Here is an 18,425-nt window from a genome sequence, read left to right as displayed (position 1 = left end):
AAGATTTTGAGCATTAGTGTGAAAAGAGAGAGAATTCTGATTGCCCTATATGTTAAAAAGTAGACAAAATTAAAGAATTTTGTGTTCACAAAGTAAGTTTTATAGGTGCTAACTTATTTTAAAATAAACTGTGAAGCAAATTAAGACACTGAGTGTTACTGTGTTTGATTACAATAAAGTAAAAACCCATTCTTTATTGGGATTTGAAAAACACTGCTTACAGAAGTGAATATGTAAAAGTTTTACATGGGGGCGCCTGGGTGGCTCAGTCGGTTAAGCATCTGCCTTCGGCTCAGATCATGATCCCAGGGTCCTGGGAACAAGCCCTGTGTTGGGCTCCCTGCCCAGTGGGGAGCTGACTTCTCCCTCTGCCCCTCGCCCTACTCTCTCTCTCTCAAATAAATAAATAAAATCTTTTTTAAAAAGTGAAAGTTTTACATGTTATGACATAAGGGGAAAAAAAGGAATTTTTTAAATGGTATAATAACTGAAGGTACTCTAACTGAACTTTGAGTGGGGCTGAGTTTCATTTGTTTGTTTGTTTGTTGTTCCAGGTTGCTGCTTTTGCTAAGAGACCACTCATGACCCAGATGGTATTTTCATTCAAGATAAAGTGTTCTATTGCCTTTATTGATTAACTGAACAAATTCAGGTTAGTATATTTTGTGGACAGCATTTCCCTGTTCTAATTATAAGTTAATATGTTGAGAAATGGATAATTTTGTGTTTAAAGCTATGTATGTATATGGCAGTGAATTAGAAAGACCAAGTCAGTCTAAACTCTATTGAATTATGTATCAGTTAACAGACATTTTTGCCCTACCTACTATGTATAATCTGTAGTGCATAAAATTAAAAAAAATGTTTTACTCCTTGTTTAATAGCTTTGTACTTTAAGAGGCTGGATAAAAACAAGTTGTGGCTGAATATGGTACATTGTACTTTTGGCATTATTTTGTGACATATTTGGTGCTGAAAATAAACAACTCATCTTAGAGCTTTTGGACATTTTTGTAGCTGACTTTTAAAGGATTGATTGTTGTCCAGATTTTAGTCATACATTAAAATTATTGTTTTTAGTGTTCAGTCTAAGAGTTTTGATAAATATATACTCATCCCCATAATCTTGTAAATTCACTCATGTTGTCTCTTCGTAGTCAACCTCTCTTTCCTCTCAACTCCTAGCAACCACTGATCTGTTTTTTGTCCCTATAGTCTACCTTTTATGGTATGTCATTTAAATAGAATAATTTAGTATGTAGCTTTTAAAATCTAGCTTCTTTCACTTAGCATAATGCATTTGGATTCATTCATGTTGTGTGTACTAGTAATTTGTTCTTTTTTTTTAATTGCTGAGCTGTGTTCTACCATATGGGGATATACCATAGTTGTTTTATCCATTCACCACTTTATGGACATTTCGGGAGTTTCCAGTTTTGGGTAATTATTTTAGTCATACTTTTTTTCTTTTTTTTTGTGATAAAATACTTATATATAACATAATATTTATAACAAAATACATAACATAATATTTACTATCTTAGCCATTTCTTTGAAGAATTTATTTAAGGGAGAGAGAGATTGAGAGAGAGCACCAGAGAGGGGAGGGTCAGAGGGAGAAGCAGATTCCCTGCTGAGCAGGGATCCTGACTTGGGGCTCTATCCCAGGACCCTGGGATTATGACCTGAGCCGAAGGCAGATGTTTAACCGACTGAGCCACCCAGGCGCCCCCCCATCTTAGCCATTTTTAAGTGTACAGTTCAGTGGTATTAAGTACATTCACTTTGCTATGCAGTCATCACACCATCCATTCCCATAACTCTTTTCATCTTGTAAAATTGAAACTATATACCTATTAAACAATAACTCCCCATTCTCTGTTCCCTCCAGCTCCTGGAAAGTAGTATTGTACTTTGTCTTTGTGAATTTGACTCTAAGTAATTCATATGAGGAGAGTCATATATAGCATTTGTCTTTTTGTGGCTGGCTTATTTCATTTAGCATAATGTCCTTGAGGTTCATCTGTGTTGTAGCATAGCACAGAATTTCTCTTCTTTTTAAAGCTGAATAATATTCCATTGTATGTATATACTTCATTTTGCTTACCTACTTATTGGTTGTTGGACATGGGTTGCTTCCACATTTTAGCTATTGTAAATAATGTGGCTATGAACATGAGTGTACAAATATTTCTTCAAGACCCCGTTTTTAGTTCTTTTGGGTATATATATATATTCAGAAATGGAATTGCTAGATCATATGGTAATTCTATTTTTAATTTTTTGAGGAACACCATACTTTTTTCTACAGCAGCTTTACCATTTTACATTCTAATCAGCAGTGCACAAGGGTTTTACTTTCTCTACCTCCTTGCCAACAATTGTTATTTTCTGTTTTTTGATAGTAACCATCTTAATGGGTGTGAAGTTGTAGGGTTTTTTTGTGTGTGTGTGTATCGTTTTGATTTGCATTTCCCTAATGAACATCTTTTTATGGGCTTATTGGCCATTTGTATATCTTCTTTGGGACAATGTCTATTCATGTCTTTTTTCTAATTTTGAATTGGGTTGTTTGTTTTTTGTTGTTGAGGCTTAGGAGTTCTCTATATATTCTGGATAGTAATCCCTTATCAGATACATGTTACAAGTATTTTCTCCAGTCTGTAGGTTGCCTTTTTACTTCATGGATGTTATCTTTTGATACACAAAAGTTTTAGTTTTCTTGAAGTCCAGCTTGTCTATTTTCCTTTCTTTCTTTCCCCCTATGCCTTTAGTGTCATATCCAAGAAATCATTGGTAAATTCAATATCATGAAGCTTTTGTCCTATGTTTTCTTCTAAGAGTTTTATTATTTTAGGTCCTACACTTAGGTACTTGATACATTTTGAGTTAATTTTTGTATATATGTTAGGTAGGGGTCCAGCTTCATTCTTTTGCATGTGGATATTCAGTTTTCCCAGCACCATTTATTGAAAAGACTGTCCTTTTCCCCCATTGAATGTTATTGGCACTCTTGTCAAAAATCATTTGAACCATATATGTGAGGGTTTATTTCTAGGCTCTCTATTCCATTGGTCCATATGTCTGTTTTTGTGGCAGCACTATACTGTTTTTGTTGTTGTTGTTTTTTAAAGTTTTTATTCATTTATTTGAGAGAGAGAGAGAAAACACAAGTGGGGGGAGGGGCAGGGGGAGAGGGAGAAGCGGACTCCCAGCTGAGCAGGGAGCCCAACACAGGGCTGGATCCCAGGACCCTGGGATCATGACCTGAGCTGAAGGCAGATGCTTAACTGACTGAGCCACCCAGGTGCCCCAACACCACACTGTTTTGATTACTGTAGCTTTATAGTAAAATTTGAAATCAGGAAATGTGAGTCCTCCAGTTTTTCTGTTCTTTTTCAAGATTATTTTGGCTCTTTGGGATCCCTTGAGATTTCATACGAATTTTAGTGTGGGTTTTTCTATATCAGAAAAAAATGTGATTGGGGTTTATCAGAAAAAAATGTGATTGGGGTTTTGATCAGTGTTGCATGGAATCTGTTGATTTCTTTGGTTAGTGTGACATTTTAACAATATTAAGTCTTCAATGTTACTAACATGGGATGTGTTTCCATTTATGTCTTCTTTAATTTCTTTCATCAGTGTTTTGTAGTTTTCATTGTATAAGTCTTTTACCTCCTTGGTTAAGTTAATTCGTAAGTATTTTATTCTTTTTGATGCTGTTAATGGAATCCTTTTTGTAATTGTCTTTTCAGATTGTTCATAGTGTGTAGAAATGTTTGTTTTTGCATGTTGATTTTGTATCCTATTTTGATGAATTCATTTATTAGTTGTAAGAGCTTTTTTGTGGAGTCTTTAGGGTTTTTTTAACATATAAGATCATATTATCTGCAAATAAATAATTTTACTTTGTCTATTTCAATTTGGATGCCTTGAATTTTTTTTTTTTCTTGCCAAATTGCTCTGGCTAGAGCTACCAGTACTATATTGAATAGACGTGGGGAAAGTGGACTTCCTTTTCCTTGTTCCTGATCTTAGAGGAATAGTTTTCAGTCTTTCAACATTGAGTATGATGATTGCTGTGGGTTTTTCAGATATGGCTTATATTATGTTGAGGTAGTTTCCTTCTGTTGCTTTTTTCTTGAGTGTTTTCATCAGGAGAGGGTATTGAATTTTATCAAATGCTTTTTTTTTTTTTTTTTACATCAAATGAGATGATCGTGTGGGTTTTTCTTTCATTTTGTTGATGTAGCGTATTACATTGATCAATTTTCATATGTTGAACAATCCTTGCATTCCAGGAATAAATCCTGCTTGGTGATGGTGTGTAAATCCTTTTAATATGAAGTTATACATTTTAAAAATAAAAATGTCATTGTATTAATAGAATGTTTATTAGTAGAATTATTAATAGAATGTTTTATTAATAGAATTTATTAATAGAATGTTATTTGTTGTTAAAGAAACCATGATGATTTTACTATTGCTTTTTTTGGGCTGGGGTTGCATTTCTTTTAAAAAGCATTAAAGCATAACCAAATAATTTTTTTTAACAGATCTTGTGGGTAGGGGAAGAGACCTGCAATTTATGATTACTTAGAGTATATAAAGAGAGGGGATGCAAAATTGTTAGAAATGGGGTATATTGGATCTTGCGGTGTTTCTTGACTATTGAAAAATCATGTTGCTTTCTTAGATCAGAAATGTACAGATAGGCTTGTATAGTTAACCCTCATATAGGTTAGGTATAGGAGGGTAGCTCCGAAACCTGTTTAGAAAAGTCAAGTAAATTTTAAGAATTTTCTTATATTAAAAATTGTACTTCTTCTTCTTCTTTTTTTTTTTTTAGATGGCAAAGGCTGGGCATGAAAAGTCAGTTTAAACTTTCTTGAATGAATATCTGGGTTGAAAGTGATGGAAACTGTCCTGCCTTGGGGAAATTAGTAATATAAAAATTAGCTATGGGATGTTCTCAAAAGGGTTTTGATTATTTGTAAGGATTATCTGGTGCATTATGTGCTACAGAAATAAAAATATCTTGAGCAAAATATTATGCTCTGACTCAGAATATTGCTTTAAATTCCAGCTCCTCAGCCTGGAGATTAAGAGTCACTGCAACTTTGAACTGTTCTCTTGTTTCTGAATATTTTAGATAAATTATATGACTTGCATAGTGTCTCTATAGATAAAATAATATGTTATATTGTGTTCACAGGGAACATTTCCAAAATAGGTAAAACATTTTAGGCAGAGTCAGAGCATTATAGAGATGTTCCCGAGAGAGCAATTATTTGGTCATTGGGTAAATATGACACAGAGTCAAAGACTGTGCTCAGAAGTCATGATTTCTTCAGACTTGAGCTATTCTTTTCATGTCATGTTAATTATATAAGTTATCTGGCATAACTTTTTAATACAGCATCAAAGACATTATAACTGAAAGCCAAATATTAGGAAAGGGATGGACAACTAGCATGTAGGAACACAGATTCCATTTGTCAAAGAGCATAGTAAAAAAAAAAAATTTTTTAAGTTTTTTTCTCCTTTTCTTTTTTTTTTTGAGAGAGAGAGAGAGTGCGTGCTTGCAAGCAGGGGGTATGGGGCAGAGGGAGAGGTAGAGAAAGAATCTTAAGCAGGCTTAGTGTGGAGCCCGAGTCGGGGCTTGATCTCATGACCCTGAGATCATGACCTGAGCCAAAATCAAGAGTTGGACACTTAACTGACTGAGCCACCCAGGCACCCTGAGCATAGTATAAATTTTTAAGGCAAATACCATATATTTCCCAAAATTTATTAGGATTTTGGGTACATACATACTTTTGAGCTCTCAAATAGATGACTGAGCTTTTTTAAAAATATTTTTTAATTTTTAATTTAAATATAGTTGACATACTAATTTTAGGTGTAGAACATAGTGATTCAACAATTATGTATGTTATGAAATGCTCACCTTTCACCATACAAATGTATTACAATATTATTGACTGCATTCCCCATCCTGTGACTTATTTATTTTATAACTGGAAGCTTGTACCTCTTAATCCCTTTCATCTATTTTGTCTATACCCCCACCTCTCTGGCAGCTATCAGTTTGTTCTCTGTGTTTATGAGTCTGTTTCTTTTGTTTGTTTTGTTTTTTAGATTCTATATCTAAATTAAATCATGCAGTGTTTGTCTTTTTCCGTCTGAATTATTTCACTTAGCATAGGACCCTCCATCCATGTTTCATGAATGTCAAGATTTCATTATTTTTTATGGCTGAGTAATATTCATTGCGTATATATATCCCATCTTTATCCATTCATCTGTCAGCACTTAACATTGCTCCCATATCTTGGCTATTGTAAATAATGCTGCAGTAAACATATGGGTGCATATATCTTTTTGAATTAGTGTGTTTGTTTTCTGTAGATAAATACCCAGAAGTGGAATTGCTGTGTTGTATGGTGTTTCTATTTTTAATTTTTTGAGAAACCTCCATATTGTTTCCCATAGTGGCTGCACTGGTTTACAATCCCACCAACAGTGTACAAGGTTCCCTTTCCTCCATATCCTCATCAACACCTGTTTTTTCTTGTTTTTTTGATACTAGCCATTCTGACTGCTATAAGGTGATATCTCACTGTGGTTTTGATTTGCATTTCTCTGATGACTAGTGATATTCATGTTTCTTTTGATTGTATATTTTCTTTCAGGTGGTCTGCCCATTTCTAATTGGATTGTTGGTTTTTTTTTGGTGTTGAGTTGTATGAGTTCTTCATACATTTTGGATATTAGTCCCTTATTAGATTTATCATTTGCAAGTATCTGCTTCCATTCTGGCTTTTCATTTTGTTGATAGTTTTTTTTTGTTTGTTTTTTGTTTTTGTTTTTGTTTTTTTTTTTGCTGTGCAAAAGTTTTTTGATTTGATGTAATCCCAATTGTTTATTTTCACTTTTGTTTTCCTTGCCTGGGGAGATATCCAGAAAAATATTGCTAAGGCCAATGTCCAAGAGATCATTATCTGTTTTTTTTTTTTCTCTTAAGTTTTATGGTTTCAGGTATTACATTGAGACCTTTAATCCATTTTGAGTTTATTTTTGTATATGGTATAAGAAAGTGATACAGTTTCATTTTTTTTGCATGCAGCTGTCTAGTTTCCCAACACCACTTACTGAAGAGATCGTCTTTTCCGCATTGTGTAGTCTTGCCTCCTTTGTCATAGATTAATTGACCATTTAAGTGCGTGTTTATTTCTGGGCTCTCCATTCTTTTCCATTGATTGATGTATCTCTTTTTGGGCTGTTTGATTACTGTTTTGATTACTGCAGCTTTGTAGTACAGTTTGAAATCTGGGATTGTGATACCTCCAGCTTGCTTGCTTGCTTGCTTGCTTGCTTGCTTTCTCTTTCTCTCTTTCTCTCTTTCCCTCCCTCCCTCCTCCCCCTCTCCTCCCCCCTTCCTCTCCTTCCTCTTCCTTCCCCTCCCTCCCTCCCTCCCTCCTTCTCTCTCTTCCTTCCTCCCTTCCTCCCTTCCTTCCTTTATTTTTTTAAAGATTTTTTTATTTTTAAGTAATCTCTACACCCAACATGGGGCTCAAATTTACAACCCCCCAGATCAAGAGTCTCATGCTCCACCGACTGAACCAGCCAGGCACCCTTCCTCTAGCTTTGTTCTTTCTCAAGATCATTTTGGGTTAGATGATTGAGCTTCTTGTCAGCAGTGATTGTTTTAGATTTTGGTGTTTTCTGAAGGAAGTATTCCTATAGCAAGTATTACTGAATGAATTAGTCTCACCCATCCATGGGCTACTTAGAGTTCATTAGAGTACCATGCATCTGTGGTGGATTCTCCAAGATCGACAGGGCAAGAAGTAGGAAGTGAGTTTTCTGAAAGCCTGAGAAAATGGAACCCAACAGAATGATAAAACTGGTACTTCTCACAGAATTTTTACACAAAATGGACCTTGAGGAACATTTAGTCCAATGCCTGTAGTTTTTTTGTAAATGGGAAAATGGAGCCCTGGAGAGATGGGGTGATATGCTTTTAGTCACATAGCTAGCTGGAGACTAGTAGTGTAGTGGCTCATTTTACTCATTACCCTGCCTTTCTTGATCCTGGGATTGTTACTTGACGTAAGGATAGGGATAAAGTTAAATTGCTCAATTTAAAATTGTTTACAGAATTCAGTTTTAATTTTTTTCAGTTGACTTTAAGTTAGAACAGGTCACTATTGAAATGGTATGAGATACAATCTTAATTTCCAAACAGATGCAGAAAAATATGCTGATGTTCAGATATATCTAGAGAAATCTAACAAATTATTTTTAACTACCTCAAAACATTTTTATGTAGATTAATTTAAAAGTATAAAATTTAAATGACACCTCTATTTTCATAAATATGGACCTCAGATTTTTTTGGTTTTAACTTTAAGCATCTTAAAATAATGGGTTATACTCTGCTCTGGAGGATTTCACTAATAAACATGTTTACAGGTATAATTATTAGCAAAGTTCAGAACTACCAGTTTCCTTTTTCTCATGAGCACTACCAAGCCTAGAAAATTAGCAAAAAAAAACGCAAAACAAACAACAACAACAACAACACCAACAACAAAAAACTTGTTCAAGATACTATTTTAGAAATGGAACATTTTAAAATAAAGTAACATTTAAGTATTTATTTTTAGATATTTGATGTATGGCCATATTAAGAGATTGTGACTCAGTTGAAGTGGTTTTAGTTATACAGAAAGTATACCTCTTTGCTCTAATTTTTTTCTCCTGTATCATCTTCTATTCATTATATTATACTAATTTCATTCTGATTTACTAAGAATTTCTAGCCCTTTAGAACAAAGGAGACACCTATTTGGAGACAATTCTGCAGGAGTCTTTTGCGTTTCTGCCCATATACTGAGCAGAAGCATTGACAGCTTTTGTTGGGGGCTGTCTTTTCAAGGAAATTTGTATAGCAAACATCCTAGAAAGATAGGAATAGTGTTTTCCGACAGGTTACAGATTTCTTTGCCGTCCAGGATAATCAAGATAATCCCTTTGGGGAAAAAATGGGGCACATTTGCTTGTAAACCCCTTGAAAGAGTGGGGTTTCATAAGCTCATCTTTCTTTTCCTGTAATGCAACCTACTGTGTGTGCAGGCATCATTGGCTCACCTTGTGTTGCCTTTTAAGAATTAGGGCTTGGGGAACCAGTGCAAATGATGATACTCTGGCTACTGCTGCTATTTTGAGTAGTAAGCTGTTCTTTGTCTCTGACCCGGGAGTGTCAGATCTTCTGCCAGGATTATCTGATGCTGAGTTGCCAAATATCATTAACACAACCTATTGATAAAATCAAGCTGAGTTTATTGCTTATTGCCGTGAAGGAGAATACCACCTTCAGAGAGCTTTGGTGATATCTTAGAGGGGCAAAGCCAAGGTCAAAATGTGAGAATTTGAAGTTCAGTTTGAGTCTTTAGTGGTGGTGGTGATGGGGCTTGATTAGGATTGAGTATCATAATAATATAGAATTGGTAGAAACAGCAAGGAAAGGATTTGAAAATTGTTGATCCTTCCTATTGAAGAGATGATCGGTCTTTCCTGAAGCTTCTGTAATGAACAATCAAGTTATATTCATGCAAGAGTCTCCTGCAATAGTCTTTAGTGGTCGTTAATATACACCGGAAGATGTACATATAGGTATATTAACTTCTTAGGGCTGTTATAATAAATTACCACACACTTATGGCTTAAAACAATAGGTTCTAGGGAAGAATTCTTTCTCTTCTAACTTTTGGTATTTATAAGCAATCCTTAGTGTTTTTTGGTTTCTGGTACCATAACTCTAATCTTTACCTCCACGGTGGTCTTCCCTCTGTATCTGTATCCCAAATTTTCCTCCTCTTAAAAGGACTCCAGTCACTGGATTAGGGCCCACCTTAATCCACTATAACCTCATGTTACCTTGATTATATCTGCAAAGACCCTATTTCCAAATAAGGTCACATTGACAATGAATGAATTTTGCGGGGGGACACTATTCAACACAGTACAAAGGTACAAGGGAGTATGTGGTTTCAGTCCTCAGTATCTGGTGTGGCTAGATGATTTTGTTTCTCAGTATCCATGACACTGTGGCAGGCTGACTGCTTAGCTTGCATGTAGGCTAAAATCTCAGACTCTTCAGAGTTCTTGACAACGGGATGATATAGTGGAAAGAATACCAGTATGGAAATCAAGTTGCTTTGGTTCTAGTTTGTACCCTGCTATAACTAGCTTGAGAAAGTTACTGTCTTCTCCAGCTATTAGTTTCTCAATGGGTAAAATGGGGAGGTCTGGAAGAAAAGAGGAATGGACCAAATGATATGTATGGACCTTTGTAGGTCTCAGATTCTGAAGTTTGGTAATTGTTGAGTGTCTGCTATATACAATATTGATAGTAGTTTTGTTAGAGTGACAAAATTAAAAAAGGAAATAGGGTATGATAGATTCTGACTTGTGAATGTGGCCTTATTTATGTTTTGTTTACTTGGGTGAAGATCATTCATGAAGATACTAGGTAAACATGGGGTTAGTCCTGATCTCTCTGACTTAACCATATTTTGTTTTTCAATTTGAATAGTATATTTGGAATGGAGACATTTTTGAAGTCAGTTAATTCACTTGAAGTTAGAAAAATGTGTTGTTGCTACACTATCTCAGCTGAGTTCAGAAAATGAAATAACCTTTTCTGAAGTGAGCATGAGAGTGTAGATCTCCCTTCATTGCTCACATTGCTCTATCATAATATTCCTGCAGTCAAGGGATCTGAGAAACATTCTTACTAGAGAATGTTTACTTACTAGAGAACAGTCTAGTGAGGTGGAGGCTGGTGCTGGAGTTCTAGGTGTAAGAGATTCTTCTTCCATTGGATTTTTCTTATGTTTTGAATAGCTCACTGCAGTATTCTTTGAATAATGTTGAAAATACATAATAATTACTTCATTGACATATTGTGGATACTTAGGAAATTTTTGGTAATACTAAAACCACCTGTGGTTGTGTCTGTGCTTGTTCTTTTCAAGGTACAAATTAATAATGTCTATGTATTGGTGGTAAGTATAGATACAGGTTGAACCAACATCTTTGGATTTGCATTAAAAGTGACTGAAGTGGAAGAAAATGGATTTTTGATTCATCCCATACAGTAGAATTTCAAACCCATCTTCCAGGAAACCCTGGAAATCTCTCAACACTTGAACTTCAAGAATCTTCCAGCATATGGCTCTTTAATTACCGACAAATTTTCCCAGGCCCCTGTTTTCAGGGTGGGTATTTGGATGATTCAGAGATGATCACCAGAGACTGCAACAATGGTGATTTCTTTTCTTTCTTTCTTTTTTTTTTTTTTAATTTTAGAAGACCTATTAGAATATAAAATTTGCAATAACACTGTAACAATACTTGAAATAAAATACGTTAAAAAAAAGGGTGCCTCAGTGGCTTAGTTGGTTAAGCATCTGATTCTTGATTTCAGCTCAGGTTATGATCTCAGGGTCTTGAAATCAAGGCAGCCTCCCTGCCTGCTGTCGGGCTCCATGCTCAGTAGGGAGTCTGCTTGAGATTCTCTCCCTCTCCCTCTGACCCACTCCCCTGCTTGCATACACACATGTGCTCTCTCTCTCTCAAATAAATAAATCTTTAAAAAACGTTAAAATGATCATAATATAAAAACTAATATAAATAGATGCTATAATTATGGTAATAAAAATACGTACCTTCTTAATCATATTTTCTGTTCACATTTCCATCCTTCAATGAAAACAGTAGGAGAATGTTGTTACTGTATTTTTTTAATGTGCTGTCCACATCAGTGAAAATAACTTGACCTTTAAAAAGCCAAGATTTTTTTTGATTTGTGGGCCATTCTGATGAATCCTGGAAGGCTTTTTTGGGGCAGGGTGTGTGGGGTGGATATGGTGGATGATGATTCAGATTTGTATAAAACTCTGTTTGGTTGCAATTTTTCTTCCTCATTTTAGACCTTGAAGTTGGTCTACTAATATTTAACAAGATAAAGTTTCTTCTACTTGTAAGAAATATTTTCTAGTTTCAGAGAATTTTGAATTGGCAAAGATTAGAAAGTAGAGTATGGATATGTTTGATTTATTTTATGGTTTGGAATCTTCACTTTATATGTAGTGTTCATTTTTGTTGGATTCACATATGCTTGAGAAATTAGAGGAATCTCCTTCCCCCCCACCCCTCAACCAGCTACTTCTGCAGCTTCATAGGAAAAAAAAAAAAAAAAAGGAAGAAGGAAAATCATGATCATGTTAAATACAGTTTTCTTTTTTTCTCTCCTTGAACACCTATTCTGAATTAATAGATTACTGTGCTGGCTGTTTGGTTGAAGGTTTTTTTATTGATTGATTGATTTGTCAGAGAGAGAGAGGAGAGCACAAGCAGGGGGAGCGGCAGGCAGAGGGAGAAGCAGGCTCCCCACTGAGCAAGGAGCCCGATGTGGGACTTGATCACAGGATCCCGGGATCACGACCTAAGCTAAAGGCAGATGCTTAACCAACTGAGCCACCCAGGCGTCCTTTTTTTTTTTTTTTAATAGATTTTATTTTTTAGAGTAATTTTATCTTTAGAGAAAAATGCAACACAAAATACAGAGTTCCCTTATATCCTACAGTCTTTCTATAATTGCTTATTACTACCAGGGTTTTTTTCCCCTTATAGTTCCTTGGGACTTTTTATGTAGATCATACCATCTGTGAACAAAGACAGTTATTTTTTCCTTCCTACTTTGTATATCATTTATATCCTTTTTTTTGTCTTACTGCATTAGCTAGGATGTCCAGTATGATATGAATAGGAATGGTGAGAGGGAAAGTCTTAGAGGGAAAGTATCTAGTTTCTTACTATTAAGAATGATATTTGCTGTGGGTTTTTTTTAGATTTTCTTTATCAGCTCGAGGAAGTTCCTTTGTACTCCTATTTTGCTGAGTTTTTTATCATAAATGGGTGTTGGATTTTATCAAATTCTTTTTCTGTGTGTATCGATATCACATGATTTTTCTTGTATAGCATGTTGATGTGTGATGGATTACATTAAAAAATTGATTTTCAAACATTGAACTTGATTTATATACTTGGAATAAATCCTGTTTGGTTGTGGTGTATAATTTGACTTGCTGATATTTTTTGAGGATTTTTTGCGTCTCTCTCCATGAGAGATACTTGCTTGTAGTTTTCCTTTCTTGTAATGTTGTCTGGGTTTAGTATTAGGGTAATGCTGGACTCAGAACGAATTAATAAGTGCTTCCTCTTCTTTCTGGAACAGACTGCAGAGAATTGGTATTTCTTGTTTCTTAAATGTTTGATAGAATTCACCCAAGAAACTATCTGGGTATGGAGCTTTCTGCTTTGGAAGATTGGTAATTATTTACTCAATTTTTTTGATCAGTATAGACTTATTTGGGTGATCTGTTTCTTCCTTGTGTGAGCTTTGGTAGATTGTCTTTCAAAGAATTGTTCCATTTCATCTAAGTTGTCAAATGTATGGGCCTAGAATTATTTATAATATTCCTTTATTATCCTTTTAAGGGTCACTAGTGATGTGCCCTCTTTCATTTCTGATATTACTAATCTGTTTCTTCTCTCCTTTTTTCCTGACTAGGGGTTTATCCATTTTATTGATCTTTTCAAAAAACCAGCTTTTACTTTGTTGCGTTTTCTCTTTTGTTTACGTATTTTCAATTTCATTGATTTCTGCTCCAAATTTTATTCTTTTCTTGTATTTTATTTGCCTTTTTCTCACTTTCCTATGGCAGAAGCTTGGGTAATTAATTTTAGCTCCTTTTATTTTAATATATGACTCCAATGCTATAAAACTTTTCTCAGAAAGAGAAAATGCAGTAGTACATTTACTGCATTCCACAGATTCTTTTGTTTTATTTTCATTTTTAAAGTATTTCTTGGGACTTTTTCTTTGACTCATGTTATTATTATGTGTTGTTAATTTCCAAATATTTGGGTATTTTCTAATTATCTTTTTGTTACTAATTTTTAGTTTAATTCCATTGTAGTCTGAAAGCATACTTTGTATGATAAGGTGTGTTTTCTGGGCCAGAATGTAGTTTATCTTGATAAATATTCTCTTTGAGCTTGAGAAGAATGTGTATACTGCAGTTGTTGGATAATATAGTCTATAGATGTCAATTAGATCCAGTTGATTGTCAATTAGATGCTATTTAGTTTTACAATATTCTTACTGATTTTCTGTGTACTGGTTCTGTCAATTACTGGTTAGAAGGACGTTGAAATATCCAAATATAATAGTGAATTCATGCGTTTCTCTTTGTAGTTCTACTAGTTTTTACATCATATATTTTGATGCACAGTTGTTAGGTGCATACATATAAGGGAAGTTACATCTTCTTGGAGAATTGACCCTCTGTCATTGTGTAATGCCCACCCCTTATCATAGGCTGGCAGTCTCTGTCTTTTAGTTGATGTATTTAGACCATTGATGTTTAAAGTAATTATTTGTATACTTGGATTAGTATCTACCATATTTTTAAACTGCTTTCTATTCCTTGCCCCTGCTGTTTCTTTTTTTGTCTTCTACTCTGTTTCTGCTTTCTCTTGTTTCATTTGAACATTTTATATGATTTTTTTATCATATCTTAGTATATCATTATACTTTATTTTATTTATTTATTTTTTTGATGTAGTGTTCCATGATTCATTGTTTGTGTGTAACACTCAGTGCTCCATTCAGTACATGCCCTCTTTAATACCCATCACCAGGGTAACCCATCCCCCCAACGCCCCCCCCCAGAACCCTCAGTTTGTTTCTCAGAGTCCATAGTCTCTCATGGTTCGTCTCCCCCTCCGATTCCCCCCTTCATTTTTCCCTTCTTGCTATCTTCTTCTTCTTCTTCTTTGTTTTTTTTTTTTTTTAACATACAATGTTTTATTTGTTACAGAGGTACAGGTCTGTGATTCAACAGTCTTAACACAGTTCACAGTGCTCACCATAGCACATACCGTCCCCAATGTCTGTCACCCAGCCACCCCATCCCTCCCACCCCCCACCACTCCAGCAACCCTCAGTTTGTTTCCTCATGAAGAATTTCTCATATCAGTGAGGTCATATGATACATGTCTTTCTCTGATTGACTTGTTTCGCTCAGCATAATACCCTCCAGTTCCATCCATGTTGTTGCAAATGGCAAGCTTTCATTCCTTTTGATGGCTGCATAATATTCCACTGTCATTATACTTATTTTAAAATTTTTAGTGGTTGCCCCAGAGTTTGTAATTATACATTTACAACTAATCTTGGTTCACTTTCAAATAATATACCACTTCATGGGTAGTGCAGGTACCTTATTATCATAGAGTATTCCCAGTTCCTTTCTCCCATCCCTTATAACATTGCTGTCATTCATTTCATTTATCTATAAGCTGTGATCACTGAATATATTGTGCTATTGTTATTTTTAACAAGTTGTTATTTGTTAGATCAATTAAGAATAAGAAAAATAAGATTTAATTTTATCTTTATTGCTTCTCTAAAGCTTTTCATTTTTTTAATGTAATCCACCTTTTCTGACCCTTTGTAATTTGTCCAAAATTACAATGCTTTGTAATTTTCCTTCCCTCTGGAGAACTTTTATTTTTATTATTTATTTATTTTTTTAAAGATTTTATTTGAGAAACAGAGAGATTGAGAGAGAGAGAGCATAAGCAGGGGGGAGGGGTAGAGGGAGAGGGAGAAGCAGACTCCCCGCGAGTAGGGAGCCCGAGATGTGGGGCTCGATCCCAAGACTCTGGGATCATGACCTAAGCCAAAGGCAGACACTTAACTGACTGAGCCACCCAGGCATCCCTGAAGAACACCCTTTAAGCATTTCTTGCAAGGAAGGTGAGTAGGCCTTCAGTTCCCTCAATTTTTGTTTGTCATATAAAGCCTTTATTTCCTTTTCACTTTTGAAAGATAATTTTGATAGGTACAGAATTCTGGATTGGTGGATTTTCTTTTAATACTTTAAATTTTTCACTCTGCTCACTTTGCTTGCATGGTTTCTGAAGAGGAAGTTTGATGGAATTCTTATTTTTCTCCTGTCTCAGTAAGGTTTTTTCTTCTTTTTTTCCTCTTGATTCTGTCCAGATTTTCTCATCTGTTTTTCTGCAGTTTTATTATGATATGCCTAAGTGCAAATATTATAGTATTTATCCTGTGTGGTGTGTTCTGAGCTTCATGGATCTGGTTTATTGTTTATCACCAAAGACATACTTTTTCTGTTACAGTGTTGATTTGTAGCATTTCCTTTTGATTTTTTTCTTATCCATATCTCTGCTTACACTACCCACCTGTTCTTGCATGTTGTTTACTTTTTCCATTAGTGCCATTAGTATGTTTATCATAGCTCTTTTTAAACTCAGTGATAATTCTACAACCTCTGTTATACCTGAGTCTGGTTTTGAGGCTTGCTTTGTGTCTTCAGATAGTACTTTTTGCCTTTACAATGCTTTGTAATTTTTTGTTGATAGCTAGACATGTTATATTAGGTAAAACAAACTGAAGTAAATAGGCCTTTAGTGTGAGGTTTTATGTTTATTTGACCAGGAGTTAGGCTGTTTACTATATTCCATAGCAGTGGTGTCAGAGGCTAAAATTTGTAGTGTTTTTGTTTTTGTCTGCCCTGTTGTTTTTGGGTTTTGTAGAGAATTCTTTAATAGGGTCTGAGGCTTGCAGTTCTTTTACTTACATATATATATTTATCTATCAGAGAGAGAGAGCATGAGCAGCAGGAGGGGCAGAGGGAGAAACAGACTCCCTAATGAGCAGGGAGCCTGATGTGGGGCTCTGTCCCAGGACCCTGAGACCATGACCTGAGCCAAAGGCAGCTGGGCCACCCAGGTGCCCCTAAAATCAAGAGTTGGATGCTTAACTGACTGAGCCACCCAGGTGCCCCGCAGTTCTTTTAGTTAGAATGATGTGATGTGGTGGCAAGGGATGGCATTAGGTCCCAGTGTTTTAGTGGGCCTGATTTGGTTATCTTCGACCCCATGTTGAAGGATAGAGGGGTTGGAGTTGGATATTTCCTTTCCCCCAGGTTGGTTAGATTCTGTAAAACCCTGGTTGGTTAGGCTCTATATAATTCTAGTTTGTTAGACTTCATTAAATAGTTTTATTTTCAGGCAGGCCTTTTAAAGAGTAACAGAGTGTTCTGGGCATATTTTTTTTTTTTTAAAGATTTTATTTTTATTTGAGAGGGAGAGACTGAGAGAGAGAGCACATGAGAGGGGAGAGGGTCGGGAGGGTCAGAGGGAGAAGCAGACTCCCTGCCAAGCAGGGAGCCCGATGCGGGACTCGATCCAGGGACTCCAGGATCATGACCCGAGCCGAAGGCAGTCGCCCAACCAACTGAGCCACCCAGGCGCCCCTGGGCATATTTTTAAGATGGTTACTTTTCCCCTCCCCCTTTTGGAAACAAGAAATTTTTCTCAGATGCTCCCAGTGAGAACCTGATAGGGGTTCTTGGAGGTAAAAAGTCAGGAATGCATGGGGACCTTTCAAAGGCTGGGTTCCCTCTCCATTTTTTCACTTCAAGCTAGTCGACACAGAGCCTCCAGCAAATTGTCAATTATTGTTAAAGTATTCCTATTGATCCTGGCTCCAACTGAGGGCTTATTATATTCCTAGGCTTCTGCAGCTCCCACACTGTGATTTTCTGTATCTGCCTGTCTGTGTCTCTAGTTTTCAGGGTAGCAGATTGCCCTCGGAGTTCAATTCTCTGATGGATCTAAGAAGAATTGTTGATTTTCCTTTTTTTTTTCTTTCTTTCTTTCTTTCTTTCTTTTTCTTTCCTTCCTTTTCTTTTCTTTTCTTTTCTTTTCTTTCATCTTTCTTTTCAGTAATGAGAACAGGAGTGATGAATTACAAGCTCTTTACATGTTGGACCTGATTGAAGATTATTTTTGATTCTTTTTGGCAATTTTGTATTGGTAAAACTTGGTATGATATCTTCTGTCTGATTTGACAGTATTTTGGAATTTTATTTCCTTCTGGCATTAGGTCTGCACAGTTTGAGGTAATGTATTCTAATTTGCAAGAATGAGTATAGAACTTTTTCAGAGGGAAATTGATCTTAGGACTGATTCTTGTTATTGGTGAAATGACTCATTCTTAGCCCATTTACTGTTCTTCTGTTTGCAAGAGTAGTTTTGGGACAATGGCAACCTTTCCTTTGTTTCCTATGTTAATAGTCAGAGCTTCATTTTTATACTCTTGAACTAAACAAAAAATAAATTTTATTTTTACAGCCTTTTTGGGTGTAGGGTCATGTCAAGTTTCACTAATTTGCACTTATGGTAATTATACTGATGATTCTGGGAATGGTTATTAAAACCTTGTGCTGGGGTGCCTGGGTGGCTCAGTTGGTTAA

The 18,425-nt window shown here is 35.5% G+C and overlaps 1 protein-coding gene across 5 annotated transcripts in view; it reads left to right on the top strand.

The window, feature by feature from the left end:
- The window catches only part of FUT8 (fucosyltransferase 8), a 316,354-nt gene that overhangs the window by 50,336 nt on the left and 247,593 nt on the right, over window positions 1-18,425 (top strand). For all 5 annotated transcript variants that reach the window (XM_034992730.1, XM_034992728.1, XM_034992729.1 and 2 more), the window contains exon 2: window positions 555-652. The gene's annotated coding sequence lies outside the window, so the exon portion shown is untranslated. The remainder of the gene's footprint in view (window positions 1-554; window positions 653-18,425) is intronic.

Source organism: Mirounga leonina, unplaced genomic scaffold (assembly GCF_011800145.1).
Source record: "Mirounga leonina isolate KUSES-001 unplaced genomic scaffold, KU_Mleo_1.0 Mir_82, whole genome shotgun sequence".
Classification (NCBI taxonomy): domain Eukaryota; kingdom Metazoa; phylum Chordata; class Mammalia; order Carnivora; family Phocidae; genus Mirounga; species Mirounga leonina.
This window is presented reverse-complemented; position numbering and strand designations above follow the sequence as displayed.